Source organism: Salmo salar, chromosome 16 (assembly GCF_965601325.2).
Source record: "Salmo salar chromosome 16, fSalSal1, whole genome shotgun sequence".
In the NCBI taxonomy this organism is placed as follows: Eukaryota; Metazoa; Chordata; class Actinopteri; order Salmoniformes; family Salmonidae; genus Salmo; species Salmo salar.
The window spans coordinates 77,248,690-77,261,272 of record NC_138306.1 but is presented as its reverse complement, the minus strand read 5'-3'; the positions used below and the strand labels follow the sequence as shown (position 1 = coordinate 77,261,272).

At 43.1% G+C, this 12,583-nt stretch overlaps 1 pseudogene across 1 annotated transcript; it reads left to right on the top strand.

Annotated features, from left to right (window-relative positions):
- Positions 1-2,464: 2,464 nt before the first annotated feature.
- On the top strand, positions 2,465-7,723 carry LOC106574708 (leucine-rich repeat-containing protein 3 pseudogene; annotated as a pseudogene). The gene is made up of 2 exons (XR_014380983.1): positions 2,465-2,712; positions 4,797-7,723. The product of XR_014380983.1 is annotated as a leucine-rich repeat-containing protein 3 pseudogene (transcript).
- The last annotated feature ends 4,860 nt before the right edge of the window (positions 7,724-12,583 follow it).

The following is a 12,583-nucleotide window of genomic DNA, read 5'->3' as shown; positions in this document are numbered from 1 at the left end:
GATCCATTTAGTGGAAAATCGTTTTTGTTGTAAGTCTGTGAAGTCCTGGATAGATGAACATAACAAAGCATGTTTGAGCTGTAGTAGTGAGACAATCCAGTGTTTGAGATGTAGTAGTGAGACAATCCAGTGTTTGAGCTGTAGTAGTGAGACAAGCCAGTGTTTGAGATGTAGTAGTGAGACAATCCAGTGTTTGAGCTGTAGTAGTGAGAGAAGCCAGTGTTTGAGATGTAGTAGTGAGACAATCCAGTGTTTGAGATGTAGTAGTGAGACAATACAGTGTTTGAGATGTAGTAGTGAGACAAGCCAGTGTTTGAGATTTAGTAGTGAGACAAGCCAGTGTTTGAGCTGTAGTAGTGAAACAAGCCAGTGTTTGAGATGTAGTAGTGAGAGAAGCCAGTGTTTGAGATGTAGTAGTGAGAGAAGCCAGTGTTTGAGATGTAGTAGTGAGACAAGCCAGTGTTTGAGATGTAGTAGTGAGACAATACAGTGTTTGAGATTTAGTAGTGAGACAAGCCAGTGTTTGAGCTGTAGTAGTGAAACAAGCCAGTGTTTGAGATGTAGTAGTGAGAGAAGCCAGTGTTTGAGATGTAGTAGTGAGAGAAGCCAGTGTTTGAGATGTAGTAGTGAGACAAGCCAGTGTTTGAGATGTAGTAGTGAGTCAAGCCAGTGTTTGAGATGTAGTAGTGAGACAAGCCAGTGTTTGAGATGTAGTAGTGAGAGAAGCCAGTGTTTGAGATGTAGTAGTGAGAGAAGCCAGTGTTTGAGATATAGTAGTGAGACAAGCCAGTGTTTGAGATGTAGTAGTGAGACAAGCCAGTGTTTGAGATGTAGTAGTGAGACAAGCCAGTGTTTGAGATGTAGTAGTGAAACAAGCCAGTGTTTGAGATGTAGTAGTGAGACAAGCCAGTGTTTGAGATGTAGTAGTGAGACAAGCCAGTGTTTGAGATGTAGTAGTGAGAGAAGCCAGTGTTTGAGATGTAGTAGTGAGAGAAGCCAGTGTGTGAGATGTAGTAGTGAGACAAGCCAGTGTTTGAGATGTAGTAGTGAGACAAGCCAGTGTTTGAGATGTAGTAGTGAGAGAAGCCAGTGTTTGAGATGTAGTAGTGAGACAAGCCAGTGCTTATATCTTCAGTAATTCCATCTGGTAGAAATCATATCTATTGATTTCTTGATGCACAAAGGCTTTGAAAAACAGTACATTGAAAAAGCATCCTTTAAAAAAAATCCTTCATCAATGACACTGCAAAACAAAAAACTATTTTGATCTGTTAAAAATAGGTATTGATAATGCATTAAGGGGAAACATTGTTTATCCAATTTGGGGGGGGGGGGGGTACATTCTCAGATCCTCAGTCATTGTGGATGTGACACCCTGGGTATGGAACCCTTCAGTCAGCGAGAAGAACTAGTCTGGGATATGAGGGATGACACCTGGTGGCACAGGGCACAAACAATCAGCTAGGGATGACAGAGGAGGCTGAGGAGAGGAGTGACAGCAAGCTGCAGTCAGTGGTAGCAGCCATAATGCTGTAACTTAGTTGAGGTGGCTAAAGTAAGAGTTCATAGCAGTAGAAGTAAAGTATTTCTAGCCAACTGGAGTTTACCTTATTTAATCTTGTTCTGAGGGCAGCTCTGCCTCGTGGGCAAAAACATTGATAATTGGTTGGCAGAACAAGACTGAGTAAAGACCGCTCCACTGCCTGTAGTGGCATTGGCAATCTGTGTTGTGGTGATCAGTCTATAGAAGTAGGCTATCAGAGGGAGAATGATGATATCAAAACCTGTAATTTCTCTGTTGATCTCGTGAGACAGGTTCTATTATCTGCAACCATGAACTAGATCGGATGTTGCCATTTTTTGATGGTTTCAATTGAATTGAATTGAATTGAGGAAATTGTGGCTTTCTAGACAGTACTCTCATTTCAGTCCTCAAGATGGACAGCACTTACAATCACCTCCAGGAGATGACTACTGAGGGATTTAGTTCAAGCAAATCCATATTTAACAGAGTGATGTGCTTGACATCTCCCTATGGTAGAATGTCTATATAGACTTCACGTTGAAACTCTTCACATTTATTGGATATTTCTGAATGGGGTGGCTCTAAGCAATGCATTCCATATAGACTGATTGTACAAAACATTAGGAACACCGTCCTAATATTGAGTTGAACCCCCTTTTGCCCTCAGAACAGACTCAATTCGTAAGGGAATGGACTCTACAAGGTGTCGAAAGCGTTCAACTAGGATGCTGGCCCATGTTGACTCCAGTGTTTCCCACAGTTGTGTCACACATTTGCAAAAGCATTCAAAAATATTGCAGGGACGATTTACGATGAACTGGGAGAGACACCTCAATATAACGCAAAGAAAGCAAGTGGAGGAGGTCCCAAATGGATCCAAACTGTCCAATATGTGCGCGCGCAAACTGAACGAGGTTGGGAAGTCTTGAGGCAACCGGCACACACACACACACACAGTGTAGCGTAGAGGAGAAGCAACTTTATAGTACCTTTTATCATGACAGCAACAAGTGGAAGCGATGCGCTGACGAAGTGAGTTATACCTACTGCGCTCATTCTATGTTCGGTCACTCTCAACTCGATAGATTCCTTTGTTGGTTTGCATTTTACTTTACGTTGATGAAGCAACGGTATAGCCCTGACTGGACCATACTCATTCTGAAAACAAGTCGGGAGAAAAAGACAAGGTAAGTAGTGCTATAGACAGTTGATTTATAAAAGGTCGATATTATTTATAAAAGGTCGATATTATTGAAGATGAGTATTTTTAGATATTTTTATACGTCTTTTTAGGTCATTCAAAAGTACATTCCTATTACTTTTTAGACTACAGAAATCATCAATTGAGTTGGATGGGAAATTAAGCTCGCAAGTTAACCATTTCATTGTTCTTGTGCATGTAACAATAAAACTTGAAATAAATTATACAACATTCGGTTCTTCATTATCATCATTATCACCACCACCAAATGATGACCATTAGACTATATGAACAGTGACACTAATAAAACAGTGCCTCTACCATGCATGAAACGATTCAGAAAGAAAAAGAAAAACGTACTTTCTCCACCTGAATGACCTCATGCATTCTGAAAAGTGAGTCGCCTTGTAAAAGCTGCATATGTTTTGCTGCTTGCGGACCACTGGTAGCCTAATTGTACCTATGGAAGTACTGTATGTCATGAGAAGGATAAATCTAACGTTTAGGTTTCTGTGTCGCCCTGGGTTACAGAGACAAAGCAGACCCTCTGTCCGCGGGTGATCATAGGCTATATACTGTTTAATGTTTTGGTTTCAGTCGGACATGTGGACTAACTGGCTAAATCAAGCTGTGGTGTCTAGCTAATAATGTGGTGGTAGACCTGTGAGGATTCATGGACTTCAAACAGTTAGACAGAGAGCAGGACATGTTGGCTGAATGCTATGGTTTCCCTTGAGCTTGTTGTGAGGTTATAAACCACCTTTGACATGAATGAATGCTGCGCAAACATTTGGAGAATGCAAAAAATTCACTGTCTCAGGAATGTTGTCAGCAAATATGAATCAAATGAAAGGGAATGTTGAGTCACAGTTTCTGTTTGGTCTATGTTAAAGTGTTCAATAGAAAACAAATCACAGGGAAAAATTCCTCAATGATTTCAATTATTGTGGGAACGTTCCTCAAGAGTTTTACAGTAGGCTTGCTGCTGTGAATCTCCATGGTCCGGGATTGGGAGTAACCATCTGGAACTACCAGAGCAATCTATTATTACTAGGGTAATGTATCTTTTCTATTTATAGTGTCAGGGCAAGGGACTGGAGACTGGAGATACTCTCTTTGCGTTCAGCACCGTAAGAAATGGGAGAACAGGCGCCCACCATACAGTACAGTATCAATCAAATTCAAATAGACCACATTGTCGTGTAGTTATTTTTTAGCTTTGGAAAATTGGTGCTCAAATTGGATAAACAATGTTTCCCCTTAATGCATTATCAATACCTATTTTTAACAGATCAAAATAGTTGTTTGCTTTGCAGTGTCATTGATGAAGGATTTTTTTTAAAGGATGCTTTTTCAATGTACTGTTTTTCAAAGCCTTTGTGCATCAAGAAATCAATAGATATGATTTCTACCAGATGGAATTACTGAAGATATAAGCACTGGCTTGTCTCACTACTACATCTCAAACACTGGCTTCTCTCACTACTACAGCTCAAACACTGGCTTGTCTCACTACTACATCTCAAACACTGGCTTGTTTCACTACTACATCTCAAAAACTGGCTTGTTTCACTACTACATCTCAAACACTGGCTTGTCTCACTACTACATCTCAAACACTGGCTTGTCTCACTACTACATCTCAAACACTGGCTTGTTTCACTACTACATCTCAAACACTGGCTTGTTTCACTACTACATCTCAAACACTGGCTTGTCTCACTACTACATCTCAAACACTGGCTTGTTTCACTACTACATCTCAAACACTGGCTTGTTTCACTACTACATCTCAAACACTGGCTTCTCTCACTACTACATCTCAAACACTGGATTGTCTCACTACTACAGCTCAAACATGCTTTGTTATGTTCATCTACCCAGGACTTCACAGACTTACAACAAAAACGATTTTCCACTAAATGGATCATTAAAGAAATAGCCATGGCCTGTTTCTCTCTCTTAATCTCTCTCTCTCTCTCTTAATCTCTCTCTCTCTCTCTCTTTCTCTCTCTCTCTCTCTCTCTCTCTCTCTCTCTCTCTCTCTCTCTCTCTCTCTCTTTCTTTCAGATCCCTTGCCTTCAGAGGACTGAGTGATAGGCTGTCCTGAAACTTGTGCTACAGTATGTCTGGATCGACATGATATGCCCACTCCTTTCCTCTTCTGTCTAGTTGGAACCCATCTTTTGTATTCCTCCGGACTGTCTTTGGTCAAACTCTACAGTCGCTTCACTGGACTCCAATGGATGGATATGGGGATGAGGATAGAGGGTTATTAAGCTGGTACAGGATCAAATGATATGTATATGAGTAGCTGCTGTGTACCATCAATAATCATTGAAACCTGTTCAGGAACCGCGGGGATAGTCAGGTCTTTTACCGGCTGAGCCAATGGGGCCTCCTCAGCCACGTTGGCAAGCCCTGTTCCCTTCTTCTTTCTGTGTCTCCACTTCCCCCATGAGGACGTTGTGTCTCGTGGTGGCCCTCATGGTTGTCATGGCGACAGCATGCCCCAAGAGCTGCCACTGCTCAGAGAGGAATGGCGTGGTGGTGCAGTGCGTCTCCCGGAGCCTTGACCAGATCCCCCCGGACCTACCGGAAGACACCGTCACCCTCCTGCTCTCGTCCAACCGGATCAGCCACATCCCCAACCAGGCCTTCAAGGACCTCCGCCGCCTCAAGGAGCTGGACCTGTCGCATAACCACATCGAGAGTATCGACGCAGGGGCCTTCCTGGGGGTCTCCGAGGGACTCCGCTCCCTGGACCTCTCCAACAACCAGCTCCGCAGCGTCCCCAAGGAGGCCTTCACCAAGCTGAGTGCCCGTATAAGACTCTCCAACAACCCCTGGCACTGCGAGTGTTCCCTCCAGGAGGTACTGAGGGAGCTGAGGCTGGACCCTGAGACGGTCAACGAGGTGAGCTGCCACACCTCTGTCCAGGACGAGTACGCCGGCCAGCCCGTCATTCAGGTCCTGGACTCTGGCATCAACTTCTGTAACTTCCACCACAAGACCACCGACGTGGCCATGTTCGTGACCATGTTCTGCTGGTTCGCCATGGTGATCGCCTACGTCATCTACTACGTCAGGCACAACCAGGAGGACGCGAGGAGACACATGGAGTACCTCAAGTCTCTACCCAGCTCCTCCCAGATCAGCAAGGACTTTGACACAGCCAGCACCGTTCTCTAGCAGTGGGCTATGTGTGGTGGCAGTGACAGCGGTGGGGGTTCTTACATGTCCATGGGATAGTTCACACAGTGGCAAACTTGCAAGGTGTATGTAACTATTTTCAATGTGAAGACGGGCCTCTGGACGAGCCACTGGACTGCACCTGCCCGTCTGCACGTGCCCGACCGGCTCGCAGTGGGCCTCGGGTTCATCAGTGCAATCAACGTGCCCCTTTTTGTGTCGACTGTTTATGAAGTCATGGGGTCAATACCTTTTGAGATTTCTGACTCAATTCCGACCTACTTTTTTGTCGACTGTTGTAATTTTTATTTTACAGTATTTATTGTTTATTGGAAAGAAACATGACCTCTATTTCTCATCGTCATATGTTTTCCCAACAGTAGGATTTAATGAGAAATATATTGTATAAGTCTCTGAGAGTGTCTCCATATTGATTTGGTTGTTGTGATTGTTTGTACAGTACTATTGATCTAGTCATTATGATTGGCTGTTACACTGGACTGAATGTTCATCTTGTGTCTTCAAGTGCCTAGAAACAGTAAACAGTAGCTCAACCAAGGCACTGTGAAAGCAAACGTCGAACTACAAAATCCCTTTAAAGCTAGAATCCTTACCCACTGGGCACAGATGTCATTTCAATGTCTAGTTTTGTTCTAATTTTGGTTGAGTTGTCAGCTAACGTCAATTCGATGTGAAATCAACAAAACATTTCACCATGTCATTGGATTTAGGTTAAAAGTTTGGGGGAAAAAATACGACATTCCCTTACGTTGATGACTTTTTTCAAATCTAATCAATGTTTTCCACATTGATTCAACATCATCACATAGATTTCAGATTTTAAAGGATGGTGGAAACAACGTTGATTCAATAAATTTTTGCCCAGTGGGAGTTGTTAGATCCATTTTTGACATTTAAATGAATGACACATACCCATTGATTCTTAAAGAATATAACGTATAAATGCCTCATGAGCTTAGTTCAACTGTCGTACCCCATCAGAACCCCAGATATGTGCTTTTTTTTTTGCTTCAATGTTTGCAAACAAGGTCAATGTAAACAAATACTGTATAGCTTTAAAACATGGTTAAAACTGTCATTTGTTTGTTTATGTCCATAGCTATGTCTATGAATTTGACAGTGGTTGCATTTCTCCAGGCTTTTTATTAAACCACTTTGTTATTGTTTTAACTGAAGATTCTAGCTGTAATATGTCGTGTTAAATATTTTAGTTGTTGTTGTCAAGGGTGTTATGAATCATTTAACATTACTCATTTTGGTAATCAATGTGATGCCACATTCAGGACATAAATCTTTACATACTCATATCGGATTTAGTTCCCAAACTGTCAAACACCCTTCTACAGAATTTGATCGATGCTGATGTTGCGTCCGAAAGTCTATGATGACCAACAGTTCCAAGTAGTTTATACTTCCTCAATAGTGTATGTGTTCTGTATTGTTTTGTCTCTATTGGTTTGTATGTTAGTCCCTTTAATGGTATGGGATGTAGTTTATGTTTGGGAGAGAGAAACGAATGAACGGAAAGTGAGAAAAGGAGACATTCTATTGTTTTATTGAGACTTGTGTTGAAACGGAGAAACGTTGACCATGAAAACTGTCTGTCTGTCGTGTAGCCCCGGGATATGTCTTGATCTTGTTGCGCTCGTCTCTGTTTCTAATTATTCTTAGCAAAATGGTTGTGAATCAAGTGTTGTAATTCTTATATCTGAAATAAAAAGGGCTCTAACTACTAGTACTCCTGTTTTGTTTCCGTCAGAAACAGAAAGGTAGTCGTTTCTGAATACCTTGACTTTTTATTTTGCATATGGAAGAGAATTCCTACACCTCCTTTTTATGACTGAATTCATGATGAGGTTGTCCAATCTTCTTTCTCTCTTTCCGAGGACATGGTTGAGTGCACTTTATTGTGGAGTGTGGTTTCTATTGGTCTCTCATCTCTGTCTCTCTCTCTTCTCTGTCTCTCTCTCTTCTCTGTCTCTCTCTCTTCTCATATGTACTGTGCCTGATTGAGCTCTTACGCTTGTATTATATTCATCTCTGCTACTGCAGTTTGCGCTGCTACTTTGCCTTCTCCCATTTCAGAGAAATCGTGTTATTATTCATAAGGACTGTACCCCAAATGGCACCCTATACCCTATATAGTGCACTACTTTTGACCAGAACCATAGGTCACTATATAGGGGATAGGGTGCCATTTTCTAGGAAACAGGTGTGGTTATAAAAATGAGATGTGGTGGAATGCCTCAAAAGGAAATCTCACTACTCTGACCCTATCTGACCTGCAGAGGCTAAACTCAAATCTGAAGTATGGCTTTATAACGAGATTTCCTATTTATTCCCACAGAACATACATCATTATGAATTATACAGCACATGCTGAACATGGAATACATTTTTCCCCCCATTTATTACAGGAGCAAGACATGGAACAAAGAATGACTCAAACCCAAAACAGGTTAACCCTCTCACTGATGCGATCCAAATCTGGACCAAATCTCACCCAACAAATGTTGTTTATTGGTTTTACCCCGACAGTATATAAAGGTCAAATGTATATATCTGGTATAATCCTAATAGTATAATTAAATTCACTAGTGTACAAGACGTATGTTGAGGCACCGTTATTTATTGATCAATGATGTGCCATTTCACCAACATTCACTGATGTGATCTAAGTTATATTATAAACTGGGTGGTTCGAGTCCTGAATTCTGATTGGCTGACAGCCATGGTATATCCGCATTGCGTCATGCCTAAGAACAGCCCTTAGCCGTGGTATGTTGGCCATATACCACACCCCCTTATTGCTTAACTATAAATCTTGAGAGGATTCTCACCATCATTTGTATAACCTATTAGTTGTAGCCCAACAGTACAGAAACTTCAAACTGAGTTATGTATATCTTGTTTACTATTATCACTAAATGCACTAGAGAATACACAAAACATTCACAGCAAATCCTGTATGTTAAGGGACAATTATTTATTGATCAACGATGTGACATTTTACCAACATGATTGCTCCGTCCCATCTTTGATATTCTATGTATATCTGAGCCAATGTATATCTCAGTTGGACTTTTATGTGAGAGATTTGACTGCAGACTCTGTGTTTCCCTGAATGAGAATAATGTTACCTAATAAGAAAATACATACTGTTTATGGATTGAGTCATAAATGTGGAATTGGAGTGCGTGCGCAGTAGGAAACCTCTGCAGTGCGTCCCAAATGGGACCCTATTCCCTACATAGTGCACTACTTTTGACCAGAGCCCTATGGCTCATTAGTTTATCATGACAAACTCAGTGACCTGGTGTCTGGTGCTTCCAAAGGGAAAGTATAACATGCCGAATAATAGAAATATCAACAGATTGAGAGAAATGAACGATTAGCCTACATCAAGATTCATTGTAGTTCAGTGAATTGGTGTAAATGACTCTGGCCAAAGCAATATAAATGTTTGTATTAATCATTTGGGGCATTTTAATCAATATTTCGTTTACATTTGACTTATCTGCATAATGTGTGATTTTAGCTAGATTTACACACACTGTCTATGACTCAATGCAGAGTAGCTTAACTTATATTACTTATAAGATTCAAATAATAACTTTAAGGGCAATCAATAAATGTTTTCTGCATATGAAAGAAGTGGAAGTGCATACTTAAATTCTAGTCCTTATGGTAATTGTGACATTTCTTGAAATTGCAACTATTGTCTATGATGATAGCCCAATGGGAAATTATATCATTTGTCCATCTCCAAATCTAAAGGTCATTTTCTTAGGTCATTTTCCAAAATAGCTTTTCCAATGACACAATCAGAACTTAATAAAGGATCTTCTGTCTGCATATCCATTAGACCAGACAATTAGAATAGCTAGAGTGTTATGAGCTGTCCTAATAGCTGCTTCAATTTGTCTCCTTTTCTGTCTTTTCCATTCTTCCCCCTTGATCTCAGAGCCAAGTAGTTTAAGAATGATAGGCCTATAGTGTGTGTATAAGCAGGGTGCAATATAGTAGCACCATGTGTAGGTTATAATGCAGTTTCTGGAGGACGACACAGCTAATCCACAACAGGAACTTCCATATATGGTCATTGTCTTCCATATTGAAATGCAGCTTTAGAGCAGGAATTCCATATATGGGCACATACTTTCATATTGGAATGTGGTTTTGAGCAGGAACTCCATACATGGGCACCGACACCCATATTGGAACGCTGCCTATTAGCAAAGAACTCCATATATGGACATAGAGCTGTGACCATGCCAATTTGTACACCTGCATCCAATCTTCATTAGCCACAAGCCCACCTCAGTCACCTGAATCCCCTTGCTTAATCAATCCCCCTCATAGTATTTAAACATAATCCATCATCATTCCTTTGTACATCTGACTAACAAATATTCTGTGCTGTAAGGAATTTTCTGACACAGCTATCCCAGAAACAATCTGGTCCCTGTCTGCTGGACAAGTGGCCCTTGCCTCGGCCCCCACACCTGTTTGGGGCAGATCTCCAGCCATCCTCAGACTGCTCCCACCTAATGACTCGTCACAGAGTGCAAATTAAAGTAATGTTTAAAATGCTTTCTCCACAGCCCCCCTCCATGGTGTGCCTACACGGTACACCCCCTGCCTCCTCACGGCGCCCCTCCCTGACCTATCTCCACGGCGACCCACCACACTGCTCCTTCCCTGCAGCCCCTCTTGCCTTCTGGCAGTTCCCTGCTCCTCCAGATGAGCAATTTTGGCAGCCATGACCTGTACCCTTTGTCTGCCTGGATCCTTTTTGGGGGGCAACCAACTAACTTTTTAAACCTTTGTGAGAGTCTTAAAACTCATTCCACCAACATGGTAATCCATTGAAAGATGCACAAAACTGGGGGACATGAACCCACAGTTACGAAGACAACCTCAGTGCAAGATGATGCTAAAGAGTTAGCCCCAGAGGATAACCTGACAAAAGACTGTGGATATTCACCGGCTCCTGGATCAACTACCAGAAGAACTACCATACCTCCCTCTCCACATCTACCTTTCCCTGCACTGGCCAGTCCAGCACAACCTTGGACCAGGACCAGGGCCTTTCCCCTGCGCTGGCCAGTCCAGCACAACCTTGGTCCAGGACCAGGGCCTTTCCTTGCGCTGGCCAGTCCAACACAACCTTGGTTCAGGGCCTTTCCTTGCGCTGGCCAGTCCAGCACAACCTTGGTCCAGGGCCTTTCCTTGCACTGGCCAGTCCAGCACAACCTTGGTCCATGTCCAAGGCCTTTCCTGTGCTAGGTGGTCTGGCACAACCCCAGTCAACAACTGGGGGTTGACCCTACTATGAAGGGTGTTCAGCACAACCTTGGTCCAGGACTGGGGGTTGGGGCTTCCTTTCTCTAACTTCTTGCCCCTTCCACTCTTTTCAGGTCCTCAGTTGATAAACGCAGCATCTGACATTCGATGTGCTCCACTCTAGTGCATGTCTGCAAGCAAAACTTCAACGAGGTGGATGACTCGGCTCCTTCACCAAAGTGCAACTTGGCCAGTCCATCTTGGTGCCCTACTGGAGCTCTGGCACCTTGCCTGGACAAAACCCTGCACCTCCTGAAATTCCTCCCTGCACTCCACACCTCCGGTGTCTCGTCTCACTATACTGAGACGGACAGAGCCTCCAGCTCCACCAGGCAGCCATCACACAGCCTTCCTCAGACGCGCTTCGCCCATTTTCTCATTAGCATTTGGGGCCATGCTCCCACGCAGTGTTTCCACGCAGTGACTCAACTCGAACCCGAAAAGTGGTGACTTGGACTAGTGGCGACTTGTTGTCAAAGTCTCTCTCTTGCATAATTTAACAGCAAATGTTCACTAGCTATTGCATTACCAAGCTAGCCTTGAATTGTATCTTAAATTGTTAGACCACAGCTTTAGCGCTACCAAGGGACATGGGCTTGCGGTCTAGTGACTTGATCTCTGCTCCCACGGCTTCCCCACAGCCATTGCATGGCTTTCTCCATGTCAAGATTGGACAGAACCTAGGCCGTGAGTCCTGCATGCACCTTTTCTCTAGCAGTCCAAGCTCCCTTTCCACTTCACACCCACTTAGGATTAGGCCCTTTCTCTCACTTTCTCTCCTGCAGCCGGGATTCATCTCCACCCCACAGCCATTGCCTTCCCCACACTGAGCCTTGACGCTGCACCCTCCGTTGCTGTTGACCTCCTGGATCAGAGCTGCCACCACGGCAGCTCATAACCTCCCCACAGCCATCATCAAGCACCTCGGCTGCTGGTCATCCGAAACCCTCATACCAAACTCCATCAGCTACTATCCCTTCCAACATGCTCGTCAGATGGCGAGAAGGCGAACTCGTAAAATAGTGGATGTGTCCAGTTTTCGGACCCAGCTTACAGTTTTAAAGTTTCCCAGAAATGTTTATCTAGTGCTGTATGGAAGCTAATTTACATTCCTTACCTTATGTGCTGTTTGTTGCAACGTCATTACCGGTTAGTAAGCAGCACCCTGCTTGGTATGTCGAGAGAAAGAGCACGCTAGGAAAAAGTGTGTTTGGCTGTCCCCACCCCCGTCATCATGTTGCGCAGGTCGATAAACATTCCCCCATCTGTCTGGCGTGTGTTTGGAACATAGCAATCTT